The sequence below is a fragment of the Lissotriton vulgaris genome, chromosome 5, assembly GCF_964263255.1.
Source record: "Lissotriton vulgaris chromosome 5, aLisVul1.2, whole genome shotgun sequence".
NCBI classification, from domain to species: Eukaryota; Metazoa; Chordata; class Amphibia; order Caudata; family Salamandridae; genus Lissotriton; species Lissotriton vulgaris.
In genome coordinates this window covers 1,024,355,436-1,024,376,608 of record NC_141693.1, presented here as the reverse complement: position 1 = coordinate 1,024,376,608, position 21,173 = coordinate 1,024,355,436, and positions in this window count along the sequence as shown.

The window sequence follows — 21,173 nt, the reverse complement described above, 5'->3', positions numbered from 1 at the left end:
TTCTGCGACGGCTCTCATTCGTTTGGAAGGTTGGTTTTGGCAGTGAGGGTGTCCTTAGTGAGGGACAGGATCAGCTGGGTGTCGTTGGCGTAGGAGATGACGTTGAGGTTGTGCAGGCAGGCGCCGCAAGCGACTGGTGCCATGTCGATGTTGAACAATGTCGGGCTGAGGGAAGATCCTTGGGGTATGCCGCAAATGATCTCGCTGGCTTCGGAACGGAAAGGGGGTAGGCGGACGCTCTGGGTTCTGCCGGAGAGGAAGGAGGTGGTACAGTCCAGTGCTTTGTCTCAGATTCCAGCCTTGTGGAGGCATGTGCGTAGGGTGCGGTCGCAGACAGTGTTCAAGGCGGCTGACAAATCCAGAAGGATGAGGGCCGCGGTTTCGCTGTGGTTCAGTAGGATCCAGATGTCATCTGTGGCAGTGATGAAGGCAGTTTCGGTGGTGTGGTTGCTGCGGAACCCTGACTGGGATGGACCCAGGATGCAGTTCTCGTTGAGGTAACGGGTCAGTTGTCTGTTGACGGTCTTCTTGATGACCTTCGCTGGGAACGGGAGCAGAGAGATGGGTCGGAAGTTCTTGAGGTCTTTGGGGTCCACCTTGGGTTTTTTGAGTAAGGGGTTGATTTCGGCGTGCTTCCAGCTTACCAGGAATGTCGCAGTCTCGAAGGAGATGTTGATGGCCTTACGGAGATGGGGTGCGATGGTGGAGCTGGCTTTGTTGATGATGTTGTGTGGGCATGGGTCTGACGGAGCACCGGAGTGGATGGTGTTCATGATTTTGATGGTGTTGTCGTCGTTTATGTTGGTCCAGGCGAACAGGGGTTCGGTGAGGGTGGTGATCATGAGGTTGGAGGTCAGGGTGATTGGTGGGGCGGTCAGGGTGTTGAAGCTGTCGTGGATGTCTGCGATCTTGCGATGGAAGAAGGTGGTGAGGGCATCGCACAGGTCTTGTGAAGGTGGGATGTCGTTGGTGTTGGAGCTGGGTTTGGAGAGTTCCTTCATGATGTTGAAGAGCTCTTTGCTGTTGTGTGTGTTGTTGTCTAGGCGGTCTTTGAAGGAGACCCTTTTGGCGGATCTGATGAGGTGATAGTGTCTGTGGATAGCGTTCTTGTGGGCTGAATAGCTGTCCGGTGTCTGTTCGCGGTGCCATTTCTACTCTAGTTGTCGGCAGGTTTGCTTAGATGCCTTGAGGTCCGTGGTGAACCAACTTGCTTTCTTGTTGGTGTGTCTGTTGGAGGGTTTATTAAGCAGGGTAAGGGTATTGGCGCAGTTGTCGATCCACTGTCTAAGGTTGCGGGCGGGGGTGTCAGGGTCGATGGGGTCGAAGGGTGGGCTTAGGGCGAGGGCATTGTTTAACTGGTCTTCGGTGTCTTTGTTCCAGCAACGGCTACGGATCCGTTCGGTGTGGTGGGTTTCCGGAAGGTGAAGTGCATGCAGCGATGGTCGGTCCAGTGGATTTCGGTGGTGTGGCTGAAGGAGACGTGGGAGCTTGCGAGAAGATGGGGTCAAGCGTGTGGCCGGCAGAGTGGGTGAGTGTTGTGATGAGCTGTCTGAGTCTGAGGTTGGCGAGGTTGTCAATCAGGGTTGTGGAGTTGGTGTTGTTGTTGTTCTCGAGGTGGAAGTTCAGGTCCCCGAGAGGATGTCTGTGGAGGCGAGGGCGTGCATACTGACAAAGTCGGCGATGGCGTCGCTGAACTGTGGCCGTGGTCCGGGGTTCTGTAGATGAGGGTTCCTCGGAGGGTGGTGTTGGGATCAGTTTGGATCTGGAAGTGCAGGTGTTCGGCAGTGCTGAGGGTGTTGGTGCTGGTCGAGACTCTGAGGGTGTTCCTGTGGACGAAGGCTATTCCTCCTCTTGTTCTGTTGGTTCGGTCCCTGCAGGGGATCTTGTAGCCGTCAGGGATGGTTATGGCGATGTCGTGTGCTGAGGAGGGGTTCAACCAGGTCTCCGTCAGGAAGGCGACATCTGGGGAGGTGGAGTCAAGTAGGTCCCAGAGTTCGATGGAGTGTTTCCTGGCTGAGCGGGTGTTGAGTAGAATGCATCTGAGGTGGTTGCATCCTTTCTCGGTGGGTGGTTTGGTGGCTTGGAGGCTGATGAAGCGGCAGCTCCGGCAGGAGAAGGGTCCCTGGGTTCGCTTTGGGGCGGCCAGGAAGCAGGTGTGTGATTGTCCGGTGTAGAGTGATTGGAGGGTGCTGGCATCGTAGCGGAAACGGGCATCTTGGCGTTCACGGGGGCCATGGGTTCTGGCGCTGGGCGCAGTCCAGTCACGGACGAAAGCAGATAGGTTTGCCTTAGGCGCGCCAGCGGCGTGCCAGCAATGTGCCCGCTACAAGCGGCCACACTGCTGCCACCGTAAGAAGGGGAGGTGGGACAGAGGAGCAGCGGGGAGGAGGGAGCGGACGAATGGGCGAGCAGGGGGGCGGGCCGCAGGGGACGCAGCGGCAGCAAAAACGGGAGGAGGAACAGCGAAGGAAACAGAAGGCAAAAAAGGGCACAGTGCACAGAAATAATACAAGAGGGAAACGGAGGAATGAAAACAAAAACAAATAAAAACAAAATGCAATACAATTACAACAAAAGCAAACCTACGGCCCACCACTGGCCACTAGGGATGAGGTGCAGGTGGTAGCCTGTGGGTAGAGAAGGGTCTCGAACTCTACTCAGCAGCGGCAGCTGGGGCTCAACGGCACGGACACACAGGTGGTGCTGTGCGGTGTGGGGAGCAGCCTGCCTATAAAAGGGTCAAGGTGAGCACAAAAAACAAAGCTCCAAGTCATGTGCCCCCTCTTCCTAGAATCTCTGCACGACATGCACAGATGAAGAAAAGCCTCCTTTGCAAGAATGAAGATAACTGAGAAGAGTAAGAAACTTTATTGCAAAATCTGAGTGGAGGGTACTCTCAGATATGTGTAGAGTCACATAGACATGATGAAGTAAGTTATTTACACAGTTACATCACCCCCGTTTCTTACAATAGGAACTAACAACTAGCAGAGGCAAACATAGCAAACTCTCACCTCTCTTTCAGAAGAAGACATTACATTCACACAAGGACACCACACTCAATTGTACTCTAATGCACACGTCAGCGCAGCCCAGAACTCCATCACACCCAAAGTCAAGCCACATCAGTCAGCGAAACCTACAGGACAAAGTACCAGATGAAAGACGGTATCGTATCTGCACCCAGCACTACACCCTTTGAAGCCTGGACAAACACCAGTCAGAACATATTCTTTAAATGGTGATACTAATCTGACAAATTGTGAATTTGTAGTCTCTTGGTGCTATTGACGGATAGATATTATCCATTTCAACAGTAATGGCTTTATCAACCTCGGAAGAATCAAAGGCTGAGTAGATCTACTAGGATTCAAGCCTGTGGCCATGGGACCAAACACATATCCCTAGAGTAGATGCATCAGTTGACTATGCCATCTGACCTGGATATGACAGATCCTGTTAAGTAGATTACATTTATACACAAGAAAAAAAGCCTACTTACACACCAGTAAAGTGCAACCTTCATATGTTCTACAAAAGTCCACATCAGCACACCCCGCCATTGTCATAAGGCATGTATGCCACATTTTTCCCTATGCCCTCTAGAAATAATAAACATATGTCCATCTGATCCTTCCATTCTTAAGGCATAGGCAAACTAGGCAGTTGGCCAGGATTCCCACCTTTTGGAGAGCCAACTACTAAATTGATCCAGGCACCTAGAAGTTCCTCTTTAATATGAGTATGCATAAACAAGCCTTTGCTAAGCCAATAGTTTTTGCCTGTACAACAGCTATTGGCTTTTGCAATGTGTTTTTGCCGTGTTGTACACCAGTGCGGCTGCCGTTCAGCATGGCTAGACATTGGTGACAAGGAGAGTCCTAGAGTGGAGTTGGGGAGTACATTTTCATAGACTATTTGTTGGAGTAGAGTGTCATAGAGTGGAGTAGGGGGAGTAGAGTGTGGTAGAGCTGAATAGAGGGAGTAGGGTTTAGGGGCAGAGAGTGCGGTAGAGTGCAGTGTCCTAGAGTGGTGTTGCATAAAGTAGAGTGCCATAGAGTGGAGGTGGGTTGGAGTGGGGTTGGGTGGAATAGGGTGGAGTGGGTTGGAGTGGATTGAGGTAGTGGGGTGAATTGGATTGGGCTTTAGTGGGTTGGATTGAGTGGAGTGGGGTGTATTGGTGTGGGTGGACTGGATGGGGTGGATTGAATTGGAGTGGGATGGGTTTGAAATGGGGTGAGGTGGATTGGAGTGGGGTGGATTAGATTGGTTTGGGGTGTGGTGGATTGGATTAGAGTAGAGTAGAGTAGACTGGTTTGGAATGGGGTGAATTAGAGTGGAGTGGAGAGGGGTTGACTGGACTGGACTGGAATGGGTAGATTGGATTGGAGTGGGATGGATTGGATTGAAGTGGGGTGGATAGGATTGGAGTGGGGTGGGGTGGGTTGGAGTGTGGTGTGCTGGATGGGATGGTTTGGATGGGATGGTCTGAACTGGAGTTGGGTGGATTGGATTGGGGATTGGTGTGGAGTTGGGTGAATTGGAGTGCAGTAGAGTGGGGTGGATTGGAGTGTGGTGGACTGGATGGATTGGATTATATTTGAGTGGGCTGGATTTAAATTTGGTTGGGTGGATGAGATTGGAATGGGGTGGCCTGGAGTGGGGTGTATTGGAGTGGGAGTGGGGTGAATTGGAGTAGAGTGATGTGGACTGGAGTGGGATGGACTGGAGTGGAGTGGGGTGGAAGAGAGTGCGATGGAATGGAATGGAGTGGGTTGAGGTGAACTGGATTGGTGTGGGATAGCGCCGAATGGAGTGGAGTAAATTGGATTACAGTTGGGTGGATTGGGTTAGAGTGAGGTGGATTGGATTGAGTGGGGTGAATTGGATTTGGATGGATTGGTTTGAAGTGTATTGGATTGGGGTGGGAGGAACTGAATTGGGGAGGGGTGGATTGAATTGAGGTGGATTGGATTGGGGAGGGTGGATTGGATTGGGTGGAGTGGAGTGGGTTGGAATTGATTTGGCTGGCTTGAGGTGCGTTGGATTGGGTTGAGATGGATAGGATTGGAGAGGGGTGGATTGGATTGGGGTGAGGTCAATTGGATTGGATTGGGGTGAGGTAGGGCGGATTGGAGTGGGGCAGATTGTTTTGGATTGGAGTGGGGCAAATTCGATTGGTGCAGATTGGAGTGGGGCAGATTGTTTTGGATCAGAGCTGATTGGAGCGGGGCAGATTGGAGTGAGGCAGATTGTTTTGGATTGGAGTGGGGCAGATAGTTTTGGATTGGAGTGGGCCAGCTTGGAGTGGGCAGATTGGTTTGGATTGGAGTGGTGCAGATTGGATTGGGGCAGATTGTTTTGGATTGGAGTGCGGCAGATTGTTTTGGACTGGAGGGGGGCAGGTTGTTTTGGATTGGATTGGAGCAGATTGTTGTGGGACAGATTGGAGTAGGGCAGATTGATTTGGATTGAGTGGGGCAGATTGTTTTGGATTGGATTGGAGCAGATTGTTGTGGGGCAGATTGGAGTGGACAGATTGTTTTGGATTGGAGTGGGGTGGATTTGATGTGTGTGGGGTGGATTGGGGAGGGAGAGGGGTGGATTGGACTGGGTTGAGTTGAGATGGGTTGATCTGGAGTGGAGGGATTGGATTGGGCTGGATGGAGTGGATTGGATTGATGTGGGATAGAATGGATTGGAGTGGGGTGGATTGTGGTGGATTGGAGTGGGGCAGATTGTTATTGGATTGGAGTGGGGCAGATTGTTTTGGACTGGAGTGGGGCAGATTGCTTTGCATTGAGTGGGGCAGATTGTTTTGGATTGGATTGGAGCAGATTGTTGTGGGACAGACTGGAGTGGGGCAGATTGTTTTGGATTGGAGTGGGGTGAATTTGATTTGAGTCGGTGGATTGGGGAGGGGGTGTGGTGGATTGGACTGGGTTGAGGTGAGGTGGATTGATCTCGAGTGGGGAGATTGGATTGGGCTGGATGGGGTGGATTGGATTGATGTAGGATAGACGGGATTGGAGTGGGGTGGATTGGAGTTGGGTGAATTAGGATGGAGTGGGTGGGTTGGGTGAGGTGGAATAGACCGGAGTGGGGTAAATTGAGGCAGGCAGATTAGTGTGGCAGATTGTTTTGAATTGGAGTAGGGCAGATTGTTTATGATTGGGTAGGTCAGATTTATTTGAGTTGTATTTTGGCCGATTGGAGTGGGGCAAATTGTTTTGGATTGCATTGGAGTGGGCCAGATTGTTATGGATTGGAGTGGGGCAGATTGAAGTGAGTAGACAAAATGCCCGGCTCTGCCCCGGACACATATGCTGGCCAATCTGAACACGATAACTACCATGGCATGATGCGATTCAGCTGTGCATGTGAGTTTACGGTGTTGTAGGTGATCACGGAGTTTGGCGAGAGATCGGCTAAATATTCCAACCTTACTGTATTTTTAACCTCCATTTACGTGACCATTTTTATCTCTACCGATGCAGTGTGTGACTACAGGGAGCTGTCCTCACTCCTCCGCCATTTCGAACATCAGGTAAGGTATACCGAGAGCACGCTTATGATGGCTTACTGAGTAAGGATGATCTAAGTTCTTTCAATGTTCACTTACCTAAAGAGCGATTTTCCCATGCTCATTGAGGACTATTTGTCCTACTCACCGGTGGCTTTTATATTACTATTAGGAAACACCAGGTCGCATGATAATAGTCATGAGGGACCAGACCACCTGTTCACTTCTGTTTTTTTTTATCATGCACCACTATTTTCACTGTATGTTGTGTGTTTATGTATGAAGTATTCTCTTGTTTGCAGGATATTTTCTTTGAGTATGTTTACGAGAACTTCATGACCTGAGCATTTACGCAGGCAGTGACAACGATATACTCCTCAAGGTAAGAGGTAGGGAGAGTTTCTAAGGGATCTACTCTCTAGTCCCGATGAAAGACGGGGAAGACGCAGCATCCGGCTGAAACATGTTGACAGTTTGCAGAGTGGAGGGGTAGTGGGTTTAATATAGACCAGCATACCATCATCCACTGGTTGATTAAAACCTTTTTAATCTAGCCAGGGAGTCCACTAATAAAGGGTAGTTTGGAGGTCCCTGCGTTAGTTTTAATAGTGTTTTCTCTGCACTTTTCCTTAGATCCCGTATTTTTCTCTTTATGTTTGTTTTGTCTCCCCCACCCTATTGCTCCACCTCCACCGTTGGCTTGCACGAAGGTGTTGTAGCAGCCCTATGATAAAGCATGCCACAAATTTGCGTGGGTCAGGGCAGTTTTAAGAACATGTGTGTCTTGTTTACTTACCTCTTCTAAATAGGTACATACCTTTTATTGCCCCACTTCTCTATGTGTGTAGAGCAGATTGAAGTGGGGCTGATTGTTTTAGATTGGAGTGGGGCAGATTGTTTTTCTACTTCAGTGGGGCAGATTAGAGTGGGGAGGATTGTTTTGGATTGGAGTGGGGCAGATTGGAGTGCAGAAGACTAGCGTGAGGCCGATTGTTTTTGAATTGGAGGAGGGCAAATTGTTTTGGATTGGAGTGAGGCAGATTGGAGAAGATGGGTTGGGAGGACTGGAGTGTGGTAAATTGGAGTGGATTGGAATTGGAGTGAGTCGTTTGGATTGGAGTGGGTTGGATTGGATTGGTCTTGGTGGTTTGGATGGAGTGGGGCGGATTGTTGTGCGGTAAAATGTGGTGGATTGATGTGGATTAGAGGTGGGCAGATTGAAGTTAGGTATATTAGGGTGTACTGCACGATTTTGTGTTGATGCATAATGTCAGAAATTACACATAAGAAAGAACCAATGTTGCTTTGCAATGAAATAATCCTCATCTTTTTAGGACAGCACCCATGAGCAAAAACAAAAGAAAACATGAGTGCAAAGTGAGAAAAGAAGACTTGGCAAAAAATAAAATAAACGTAACTTTAGAAAATAAATCTTTGCAATTTTGTTTGTCCTGCTGGGCGCATTTTTTCCAGTCACATGCCTTCTGTTTGCAGGGCACTAAAATTAAACAGAACAAAATAGTACCTCAATCATGTCGGGATCAGCGGACAGGCACTGATTAGGTTGAATCAATCAGTGCTTGGTCCTTGCTCTACAGAGACGAACGGAAATTATGTTAGGCCTACACCTTGACGAATTACAAGGCTGTAAAGAAGAGTGCCATGCAAGACAAAAAATATTAAGCAACGGGCAGTCTCCAAGACTTTTGTTAACAACAGTAATAGCAATATGCATGCCCTAGCACATGCTTTCACAGGCTGGACCCTAAACTGATTACTTTTTAGTTTATCTGTTAGGCATCCACAGACAGTAGGTGTCCATGAATCACGTGCCCAACCTTAATTCTAGTGCTCTCAGGCAGTTGGTGGTAACAATTTTCAAAAATAATGTTTCTGAGTCATGTCTCTCTCCATTCTTCATTTCACCGGTCCTGTCAGACTTTCCGCCTATTCTATGGCTTCGTCACTGACATTTTTGGCCAATCTTAAATCTGGATCGCCGCTTGACCCGTGCCCGGCCAAATTTCTGGCGAAGATGGCGGGAGTGGTTAACCCGCTGGTCAATCCTCTTTTGAATCTTTCTTTGAGCCACGGTGTGGTCCCCTCGGCTTGGAAACAGGCAATGGTCATCCCCCTTATCAAGAAGCCTGGTTTGGACCCAGAGGTCTTGGCCAATTATAGACCTATTCCTCTCCTTCCTGCATTGGCCAAGACCCTGGAGAAGCACGTGCATAATGTGCTTTCTAATTTTCTGGAGTCACACGACCTGCTCCATTCCACTCAATCGGGCTTTCGTCCTAATCTCAGCACTGAGACGGCGCTACTGTAGGTGTCTGAGGCCATCAAGGAGACGCTGGATTCGGGTGGCAGAGCTATGCTGATCATGCTCGACTTGTCGGCGGCCTTCGACACCGTCCCTCATGAGGATCTGCTCATCAGACTTCATGAGATCGGTCTCAGGGGGACGGTGCTCAGCTGGTTTACATCTTTTCTGGCTGGCTGCCGACAAACGGTCTGGGCCTCCTCCTGCTCTGCTGAGATGCCGCTATTGGGAGTCGGAGTCCCGCAGGGCTCGGTATTGAGCCCGACTCTTTTTAACATCTTTATGACCCCTCTGGCGGCTCTGGCTGAGTCCTTCGGGCCCAGATCGTCTCCTACGCGGATGACACTCAGCTGCTCTTTACCTGTCAGAAAGGGAAGGATTTTGATGGAGAGAGTATCCGTGAGTGCCTTGGGGCTGTTTTTAACTGGCTCCAACTGAACAGCCTCAAGTGCAACTCAGACAAATTGGAGGTGCTCTTCTTCGGTTGTCAATCCGATCCGGACTGGCAGGTATGGTGGCCTGTGGACATGTCTCCTCCGGGGCGGTCGTCTCAGGTAGCTAAGAATTTGGGGATCAAAATCGACAACGGCCTGACTTTAAGATCTCAGATCCTCGCCCTCACGGGCACCTGCTTTGGTCCTCTGCGTATGCTGCGGAAGTTTTTCCCTCTGCTCTCTGAGGACCACAGGAGGACTACGGTACAGGCCTTGATCCGTTCAAGACTGGACTACTCCAACTCCTATATCTTGGCCTGCCGGAATATCTCCTGCAATGGATGCAGGTGGTCCAGAACGCGGCAGCACGTGCCATTTTTGGCCTCCATAGGCGTGTCAGAGTCTCGGGCTTGTTGCAGTTGCTCCATTGGCTGCCCATCCGACAGCGGATAGTTTTCAAAGCCTTAACTCTTGCACACAAGGCCTTCTATGCCACAGGGGCTAAATACCTTCAGAAGAGGCTCGTCTCCTATCGTCCTTCCCGATCTCTGAGGTCAGAGTCGCTGTCCCTTGCCATTGTTCCTCGTGTGAGGAAGGTTTGTATGGGAGGTCGTTCTTTTATGCTTCGGGCCCCACAGCTCTGGAACTCCTTACCCCTGTCACTACGTAGCACCCCAAATTTGTTGGCTTTCAGGAAGGGCCTGAAAACTTGGCTTTTTGCTTCCTAGATCTCTGTTTTCTGTTAACCCTGTTTCTTTTCATCTATGTGCTGTGTTTGTCTTTTTCAGGTTGTCAATAAAGCGCCGGGACACTCTTTTGAGTAGCCGAGCGCTATAAAAGACACAAAATAACATAACAAAATAACATAACATAACACCTCTTCTACCTCACCTCTCCCTCTTTACCCCTCTTTCCAGCTATCTGTATGTCTATTTCTTCGTACCTCTTCATCTCTCTATCTAAACTCTTTCACCTTCATCTACGTCTACCTCATCCCTCTGTCTCCATACACATCTCTGCACTCTTGCTCTGTTAACCACACCTCTCTCTCTCCCCCACTCTCTATGATATTATCTACATCTTCACCTCCCTAACCCCTCTCACTGCGCCAACTCCCTCTCTCTGCCTGTCACCTCCCTGCATCTGTCCTTGATCTAGTGCACCTCTCTTTCAACATCATCTCTTTATACCTCACCTCTCTATATCTCTCTCCATTTCTTCATACATCACGTTTCTATGTCGCCATTCTCCACTTCATCTTTCTGCCTCACATCATTTGCTTGCTGCCCCAGCTGTCTTCCTCGACCCATTCTCTAGCTCTGTACCCTCTTCCTCACCGCTCTACATTTCTCATTTCCCACTACCTCTTTCTCTAACTCTCCCTCTGCATCGTTATGTATCATTTCCCACTCCCTCTTTCTATCACCTCTCTCTGCACCTTTTTCTCTATTCCAACTCACCCTTTCCTGTTCACAAATCTGTTGACCTCTCGCACTTTATGCATCTCACTTCTTTACTTGTCTATTCTCTGGCTCTGCTTCACCTTTCTCTGTACATGTCTCTACCTCCCTCATCTCTGTATCGGCCCCTCTCCCAGTCCTTCTCTCTACTTCTATATGTACCTCACTTCTCTTTCAGTACCTTGCCTCTGTCACGATTTCATCTATTTTCTACCCCTTCACCCTCACTCTCCACAGCTCTCTCTGCTTCAGTACTCTCTCTGCCTGACCTATCTTTGTATGTCTTGCGCTACCCCTCTCTAGACCTCTCCACCCACCTCTCTGCTTTGCATCTCTCTATAATACATTCACTATCTCGCCCCTTGACACGTCTGTCTCTACCTCTCGCTGCTTCCACCTGTCTCTCTGACTTAAATATTTTCTTATCTTGCGTCTCCCACTATACCTCTCCTCTCTGTGTTTTCCTTCTCTCACTCTCTCTAACTCTCTACCTAACTCCTAAACCTTACCTATCTCTCTTCCTCCCTCCCTCTAGCTAATTTCCATGTCTATATACCTCTCTCACGAACTCACCTTTCTACTTTCATAGCTCTGCCGCCTCTCTCTGCCAGCACCCCTCGCTATCTAACCCCTCTTTCTACCATACCTCTCTCTATACCTCACCCCTTGGTGTACACCACCCTTAACACTCTCTATACATTTCCTCCTCCCTATCGTTAGCCCTCTCTGCTTCACTCTTTCCTTATATCTCTACCTCTTGTTCCCTGTCTACCTCTTATTTCTACCTCTCTGTTTCTCTTTCTAGCTACATCACCTTTCTTTCTTTATTATACACCTCTCCTTACCGCACTGATGTATGTACTTCGTCTCTTTTGCCCTTTTCCCAACCATGCCACCTCTTGTTATACTTTTATCTTTACGTCTGAGTCCTTCTAGGGGCGGCTCTAGGCTCATGGCGGCCCTGGGCAGGGAACGTAGGTAGGGTGCCCCAGAAGAGGGGGTCCGGGCGGGGAAGAGCGTGGAGGCCAGTGAAGAGGGGGGGGTCAGGGTGTTTGGAAGTGGAACAGAGCCAGAGGCCCCCAAATCCCTGCCAGGGGCCGCCACGCAAATATGTATCCATCCTCAGAGGATTATTATATTAAGGATATATATTGGCTTGGTGGCCCCTAGAGTTTGGCGGCCCGGTGCAGGTGCACAGTTTGCACATGCCTAAGGCCGCCCCTGCTCCTTCTCCTGCCACCACCACCCTGATATCTGCTCCTTCCTATGAACAGAGGTCACAATCTAGCCAGGGAAGTGTACAAATAGATAGAGAAAAGGCAAGGCAAGAGAGGAGAATTAGGCAGGATATTATGATGTTTGCGAAAGATAGAATGGTGAAAATTCTAAGATCAGTGCATTGTTGCAGCAAGAAAATCAATTCTGAAGGGGAATTTATTTGTGATTTCGACTTTTCAGCTATTAAAGCTACCAGATACAAATGCTGTGAGTATTTATGCTACTGTTGCCATATATTTACTACAGTGGGTGGAATACGCTGTTTAAATATTGAAGTCTGCATTTAACATTGTTACAATATAAAGAAAAATCTAGATTCGAGCATAAAAGAGAAGTAGTTTTATCAATGCCTATTCAAGTTGGTTTTTTTGTACTGTTTCTGGTCGCCAGCCAGCTTTCGCTTTCAGCTTTTTTTCCACTGCCCCATGTCTGTGTTGCTTCAGCTGAATATGGGTAGTCATTTTATAGTTATTCTAAACAGTGCCCCCCAAAATACGACTTACCCTTAGCCCTAAATATCTTACCCCAGTACTTGCAAGCTGATACTCACACAAAACCAGGCAGACACCAAAGTACTCTAACATCAACAGACAGACCTCTCAGTCACCCCATCTATGAACAGTGACTACTGGTTTTAAAGCACCGCACCGAAACACATCAACATGCCAACGCTCTCCCCAATGTTCTCTGCCTCCAATAAAATGTACCTGCTGAACACTCCTATTCCAACACAATGGGTACTCACCCCAGATCCCACAAATAAAAACACACCCACCAGTTCCAAAGGGTATAAAGTCAATCATAAAAGAACATTTGCACAGACAACCCGACGTGCAGGAGGAGACTACACTTCCACAAATCCTTTTGCAAAGGGTTCCTTACTTCCCCCACATTCTCAACACCCATAAAGGCAGTACACATCATTTTCTACACATCAATGTGTGTATGCATAGACACAACATCATACATGAGGGTACGTACCTTCCACACATGCACAATGCCAGGAACACGTACAGCCTCCCCACACCCGCACCAACTCACATTAAGGGACATTAAGCCCAGACCCTCAAAAATGTCATGGATCTGTGAATCCATAGTGATTCCCTTGGGGTGAAGAGATATAAGATATAGAACATGGCAACCTTTCTCATTACCCTGAAACCATAGACTTCAACCTGTTAATTGCCCAAAAAAGACCCTTCTAGACCATACAATCCTGACTGTAACAAATATATAGGAAACATCTATTTAGTTATTCATTTATTTAGAATATTTGTACTGTGCATACTATGGGCTGAATCATCTCGAGGTGCGGGCGGCCAATAGGGCTCGATGATGCATCCGCGAATGATGGATGGGTGCAAGGACAGCTCCCAGGTGTAACTCAGCCATTCATCAAGGTGAGATGGTCCACATGGCAGAGTGATCGATGGGGAAGATGAGGGCTTGATTGCTTTTCTAAAGGTGAGAAAGGATAGAGGAGGGTCTGACATCTCTGGACTGACTGCTCCACAGTTTATGAGTTCTGGTGTATGAACGTATGTCACACAGTGGTGTGTTTGTGCATGAGATCCTTCTTGTGTTGATGTTGGAGAGAGGAGCGATTTTTGCATGTGTAGCGTGTGCTGTTTTTATCATGTTCTTTCGCCCAAACACTTGCAGGTAAGAAAGAATATCATGAATTTGACTATTGCTCAAATAATAGCAAGTGGATCAATGCCAGGAGGGTTACATTTGGATTCCCATTAGGTGTTCATGATGGGACATCAAATAGTCGTTTTGTTGGAGAAGAAGAACCAAAGTGGCTTTTTGATGTAATTGCTTTTTCGACATGATTTTTTTACCTCTGGTTTATGACTTTTGGCTTATGGCTTTTTTGCACCTGATTAGAGTGTATGATGGAGGCGACAACAGGTGTCAAGCAATGGCTCAATGTAGGAGTGTTTTCTTCTGTACTTTGAGCTGATAGAAGGCCCTCTTCGTTATTAAACGGAATAAATTGCTCTTTACAAACTTCGCAATCAGTGCAGAATGGCCAAATGTTAGACACTTCCCTTGTGCCTCATTGTTGAACTATAAACAAAATGACAGCAATGGAACAATGGACTAAACAGCAAGCAGCATCAGCACAAACATGACAGGTATCCCCCCCCCTCCACACTTTTCCCCAGGCAATATTCCAGTATGCAGCCGAGCTGGCTTGGCGCTCAGGAGGATTGCAAGTTTGCACATTGCTAGTCCCTCTCACGTCCATAATGTGATAATATACGAAGGAAAACACCATTTTTGACACACGAGAAAATGTTATTGTTAGACCTTTGTGACATGTCAGAAGACAGTGCTGACACTGTAACTCTGGGCTGCTCTGCCTCGGGCATGCTGGAAAGCTGCTGTAAATGACTACAGGAACATACATTTTGGGGGCTGTTTCTGAATAATTCACGCTACAGTCAACAGACACTAGATGGTCAGTCTAATTCTGCACCATGGCTCCTATTATGCTTGATCCTCTTTTCTAATAGCTCTCAACAGTGCACAAAACTGCCAAGGTTAGGCATAACAATGTTCACAAGACATTCATTGGGGCTTATTTACAAGCCCCTTGCGCCGCAGTGTGCTGACCCATATTTACAAAGCCACCCGGCGTGGCTTTTCAGGGCCTTGTAAATACAGCCCATTTTCTTGCATCGCTTTGCATGAAAGGGGCGTGCCATGGGTGTTGCTGTGGGTGTTCCGATGCAATCTGCAGCACACATAGAAAGAGGAAAACAATGTCAATGATTCTTTTTGTGCAGGAAGATGTCCATTCCTGCACAAAAGCAATTATCCCCACAACACAGGCACACTTGGACAATGGTGCAAGGGTGCCTGCGTTGGTGCGTGGAAGCCAAATGTGCGCCAGTGCACGGGAAAGCACAGGGATGCGTCATATTGTTGTAAATATGATGCATCCCTGTGTTTTAAAAAATCATGCTGCTCAGTGCAGTAAAAGCTCTTGCACTATGTCATTTTCTTGTAAGTGAGGCCCACTTTGGACACACATTCTAAAGTAGATGCCTTAAGGTTTTAATATCCCTCGGAGCCAATTGCACCACTCACAGCCAATACATCTCCATGGCAGCACTCTCTGTCCGCTTTTCTTTCAGGTAATACAAAAAAGGTCTCATCTTTTTTGACACCCTCATGTGTGTGTTGGCCAGGTGTGGCATCCCTTTCTGCTTGTAGTTCATTTCAGGCTGCACGTTTGGGTATGCATGCATTTTCTGGGAACCTGAAACTAGTCTGAGATTAACAGACTCCAAGAGCTAAAATGTGAATATGCAATATTTTTATACATACAAGTACGCTCATAACAGTTTGAAAATTACTCTGGGAAAGAATCTTGGAAGCAACGAATTCAGAAAACGGGACTGTTAAAAAAACGAGTTAGGATGCCTTAGACTCGGCTACAGACAGCCCCGACCTATAGTTTCCATTCTAGATGCAGTAGGTTTGGGTCACCCCCCTGCTCATGATTGGATGGCTTTCTTGTCTAGCTGAGTTGTCCCCTCTTGATGCAGTGGAACTCCTTCCTATTCTTGTGGTTGTATTGCCCAAGAGCATTCACTCTGACTGTATTCTGTTTTGTTGACTTTTATTGCTGAAGTTGTGTGCATTCAGTAAACTACTTTTTTAGTTTTCTTTCAGCACATTATGGGGGTACATGTGTTTTCTTGTAGTTACTCCTCCTTGTTGCTTACCCCTTCATTTTGCGCCCACTCCCTCTAGCTCCATGTTTGTGAGAGCTTGTTCCTGATCCACGGGACAGACAACGGCTACTGTGCTCCAACTTTGGTGGCTGAGGTCGGGGTATCAGGGCTGGCTCTTAATTGGCTTCAATCCTTTCTCACTGACAGAACTTTTGCTGTCTTTGAAGAGGAGGCTATTTCTAAACAGATTCCCTTGCAGTTCGGCGTCCCCCAGGAATCCTCACTTAGCCCTACCATGTTTAACATCTACATGAGGCCATTGGCTCAGGTGGTTCTTCCCTGGGGGGTCCAGTTGGTTTCTTACGCCGACGATACCCAGCTGGCAGTCTCCCTTTCCAAGACAGGGCACCTCTGGCATTAACCTTTTTTCTTGCCTAAGTAAAGTGCTTGAATGGATGGATGCATCCTTCCTTAAACTGAATGGCGCCAAGACCGAAATAATGATGCTGGGGCACATGGCCCCCAACAATTTAGATCCTTGGTGGCCTAGTTGCCTTGGGCCGCCCCGCCCCCCAAGAAGCAAATTAAGAGTCTTGGCGTCTGGCTAGATCCCAACCTTAATATTTTAGTACAATCTCGCAAGGTTGCGGAAACCTGCTATGGTTTGATCAGACTGCTAAGAAAGATCTTAAATCTCCTCCCTTTTGAAGGCAGGCGTCAGCTGATCCAGTCTCTCATTTTGTCGCGTCTTGATTACGCGAATGCAGTTTACCTGGGTGCTCCCCAGGGAACCATTAAGATTCTGCAGACAGTACAAAACTGTGCTGCACGACTGTTAATGGATGTGCCAAAACAGAGTTCGGCTACACCTGCATTACGACAACTGCACTGGCTTCCGGTGCAACAAAGGATCTGGTTCAAGGCAATGTGTACTGTCCATAAGTTCATCACTGACTCCGGACCTGCCCTGATCCAACCCATGTTTCAACTTCATCATATTCCCCGGACCCTCAGATCTAACCATAAGAAACTTCTGACAATCCCTAGCATAAAAAGGACACGCAAGGGTGGCCGACCCTTCTCCCTACAGGCTGCAAATTTCTAGAACCAGCTCCCTGACGCTATTAGACTGAAATCTAACCATCTCAGTTTTAGGAAACGGCTTAAAACCTTTTTGTTTCCTTGATCAGGAGTAAGTGACTATGTACTTAACCCGCTGGGATGCCTCTGGGTAGCTACGCGCTATACAAACGCGTAATCATTCATTCATTCATTCATTCATTCATTCATTCATTCATTCATTTCTTAGTGGTATCCTTTGATCAATTCTACTATGGCATTGAAAACTGGGCTAAGTACAACCCTTGTGAACTTGACTCTTAAAATTGGGAGAGCTGACACGCGTCTCAGGGAGGTGGTGTGATGGGCAAGAGCTCAGAATGCAACAGTCAACCAATAGACACAATAAAGTATTGTCCAGCTCAGTGACAGTCAAACGGTGTGATCAGCATCTTCACAATCTGGATCTTTAGTGACAGGGTGTGGGAACTTGTTTATGCAGCTCACAGAGGAAGCTACGACAGGAGAGCATGTCACCCTTCAAACTTTAGGTCAAGATTGTCTTTTCTCCCTGTCAGCAGACAGTTCCTTCTGGGGGCCCCACATCCAGGAAATATGCTGGGCATCTAATTCAGGACAATCTCTCCTCCTGCAGGTCCTATCTCTCTCCTTTTTTTCTGAGCAGGCAGGTAGGCCCACTCCTAGCTCCTTAGGCAGATTCTCCAGCAATTTACAGACTTCAGGTGATATCTCCTCACCTCTGGGGTAGAATGGCAGCCATGCAGACACCAGTCCTAGTCACACAGCAGGCCTCTAAGTACTCTGGGAAACACTCCTTGGTGATGAAGGCTTGGAACAGGAATGACAATTTATACACATTTTCCAGACTGTGGATGTGGATACAGTGGATCGGGCCGTGGACAAGTTTTAGTTGGTTCGCTTTCAAAAGTTATTTTCAGAATGCTCGCCAGACGGAGCCAAAGTGATGGTTCTCACATCAGGTTGCGCCATCTCAGCAAACATGATCCAGGAGGTGCTTGGGCTCGACAAAGAGGTGCTGGGTCCATGCTCTTTGCAGACCTTTGGTACACAAGTATAAGAGAGATGGGATGAAAATTCATAAAGAAAGGAAGGTTGACTGAGGACTTCTTCAGCAATTGGGCCATCAGAGACATTTTTGAGGCCGGAGTAACCCAGCAGTGGCTGCTACCTATTAGCATCAGTGAGGCGGGGTGGGGGGAAGGGGGGAAATAGGTAAAAAAAACTTACCTTCCGGCCAGCCGGCTCGCTGACCGCTGCCTCTCCTATGTCCTCTTCCTGGCTTCTTGGGCAGACAGGAAGCAGGAAGCACCAGGGCTCCCAGGCTCCCTGCAGCCCATCACAATGCTGCAATGCAGAGTTGTGATTGGTCTGGGCACCGTGACACGGTGCTCAGCCAGGGTCTGGAGGGGTCGGCATATTCTCCAGGCAGGCTGCAAGGCAGCCTGCATGGAGAACACTGTATGTGCACATGACTGTTGTTACAGGGCCGGCCAATCACTCATGTTCACATAGAGAGTTCAAACCACTCCTCCCCCTGCTCTGAGAGCAGCTCACCCCACAAAGACGCCGCAACAGGAAAAACTAAAATGATAATAACCTTGACTTAATATCATTTTATTTTTCCTTTTTTACACAGCAAAAAGCAGTGATGTGATGCTCCTTCGCCTTAGCGGAGGAGCCGCCACTGGAGTAACCAAAGTGGAAGTAATTGAAGGATTGTACAAATGTGTCTTGGTAATGTAAACAAGAGGGAAAAGAAAAGAAAATGTATGGAGAGGACATTGATCAAGAGGAGAAAACAAATAGTGGTGCACCTGAGAACTTCAGTTCAGCATAATCACAAAAGGGAAAAATCTATGGAAATGTTGATTACTTCAGGGCAGGCGGAATAAATCAGAATGAGAGAAATCTAATCAAAAGAGCAAGTTACTTGATCTGTTTTGGAATTGAAAAACTCTGAGAGCAACATAGATTGGCAGAGCTTAAGTTGAGGACCTTACACATGAAGGAAGAAATAGGTGCTTCACAATCTTCAAGACTACTCTGTGATGAATGATGATTTTTGCAAAATAATCTTGCTTGATCAGATCTGTTTATAACTGCGTTTTTAACTAACCAAATGACTAATGGTGTGACTTTTAACAAATTGTGTAAACATGGATATTTGAAGGTACGAAGTGAAAATGTGCAAGAAAAGCACGATGTTTAGTAAAAATAAAGAGCTGATTTGCTGCAACACTTAACATGCTGAAAGCAGAAAGCATGAAAACTCTATGAAGTTATTTACAAAATTATGGGAGAGAGACATGAATAAATATACATTTAGAATTGTGCATGTAGAAGTATGAAGTGGTAACATATAGAAAACGCTTATAGAAAAATGTTTTGAGAAATGTTTATTCCATCCTCTTAACAAGATAAAAACAAATCTTATTAAAAGTTTTATTATTGGCAAAATCAGATTATACTAATGGATTTAATTAGGATAATGAATCTTTAATTTCTGTTTCTTTATGTGTTTTCTTTTCCTCAAAGTATTAATGTGTGTGTTTTATTTCCTCAGAACAATGATTTATTATGTTTTGTCTACGAGTAAGAGTAATTTTCCTTTCCTTAACATAGGCCACAGAAGAATGTATTTGTAGTGTAGTTCCTAGTTTCCCACTAGGCCCTGCGCATTGGAATAACATAAACAGTAGTATCGACGTGGAACTGCGGATATTCCAGGCCTCCACTGACTATGCTAAACTTAATTGGGTGTGTTACCAACTAGCTCAGAGGTCACTGGAAACTTTCTTCTCTGCATGGGAAGTGGTCAGCTTCCCTGGCACAGACAAGAAGGGTTTCAGCTTTCCAACAACCGTGCAACATGACAACTTTGCTCCTCAGATCAAGAGTCAATCTCTAGGATCGTGTGAAACAATAGACATGTATTTCACTCAGTCAGGTTAGTGCAGTTTACTTTCATAATATGTAGAGACTAGAGAGACGGGCGTTTGTCAATAAAGAGTTAACATTTATTGAACAGTCTTTCTTCTCGTACAAGAGAAATGTATTGCCACAATTGCAAGACTTGTTATTATAAAAAGTACGTACAGTAAGATAAGGATTGCGAAATAGAACTGTAAAAGCATTGATATGGTTTCTTAGCCATACAATGGTTTAAAAGTAATAAAACATATATACAGCCATATATACATTTAGGCTAACATACTCAACTGGTGCTTCTAACTAAGCCTACCCCAGTGTGCCTGACCTAAGCCTAACACGTGGAAGGGGAGTAAGTAAGTAGCTTTAAGTTAAGTTGGTTTTGCCAAGGTTTGCTTCAAGAATTCTCATCTAAGGGTTTAGTCAGCACCATACCTCTGAATAGAATGATGGAAGTCTGGTATTTCCTTCAGGGGGCACTCGGTATCCCAGTCACCCGCGAGGGCAGACCGGAAACGCTGGAGCTGGATTTCTCTGCAGGAGAAAGGCAGCGGCTCTCTTCAGTGCGTCGAGGAAGGAGGGGGGACAGCGTCCGCGGGCAGCTGGAATCTGCTGGGCTCTTCGCAGAGGGACGGCTGTTCAGCTCCTAAGCGTACCGCACCATAGTTCGCGCTTTAGCAGCGATAATGGTATCAGTAGCTTCACCACCAAGGGGACAGCAGGCTGCAGCGACAGGGTGCTAGCTTCACCAACACGGGGTCTTGCAGACAGCTAACAACAGGCAACGAGCTGTTGCTTAAGGCAGCGTTGGTAATATTTATACCTGACAGGTGCCGGGTTTGACGCAAGTTTGCTGGACATAAGACGTCAATTAAAGATGTCACTAGGAAGTGATAGCTATCAGTTGCTCATTAGAGTTCCATTACTAATCAAAACACAGCAAGCGGGGATTTCCAGGTTTGCTGAGTTTTTATCTTGTTGAAGAACTCTGAGTGTTAATCTAGGAATATCAGATAGTGACTCCTGCTCTGTCATTGCACTAATTGGTCGCAAAGGAAGTGGCAGAGAACTATGCTGGAATGTGGCTCTGTTCGTGTGAGGCCAGAGATGACTTTCTGAATATCGCACTTGAACGGTTATGCCAATATAGGGAATAAATGGATTTATAGCCGAATAGGGGCATAAGGTCACAGTATCGATCAGGAACCTAGATAAACACGCAACAATTTTGTCCTTGGTTATTTCTAAAAAGCTGATTTATTTGTTTAGTTATGCTTAACTCATCACTAGGCTTTCCTCTTCCTACGGTTATAGTATTTCTTTCTCTCAATAACTGTGTCAACTAATGTGGCAAGCTGATGTAGAAGTGAGTGAAAGGACAAGAAACTATCTAATTTTCTTCCTACTTCTGAAAACGATGATGACATCTATTCTAAG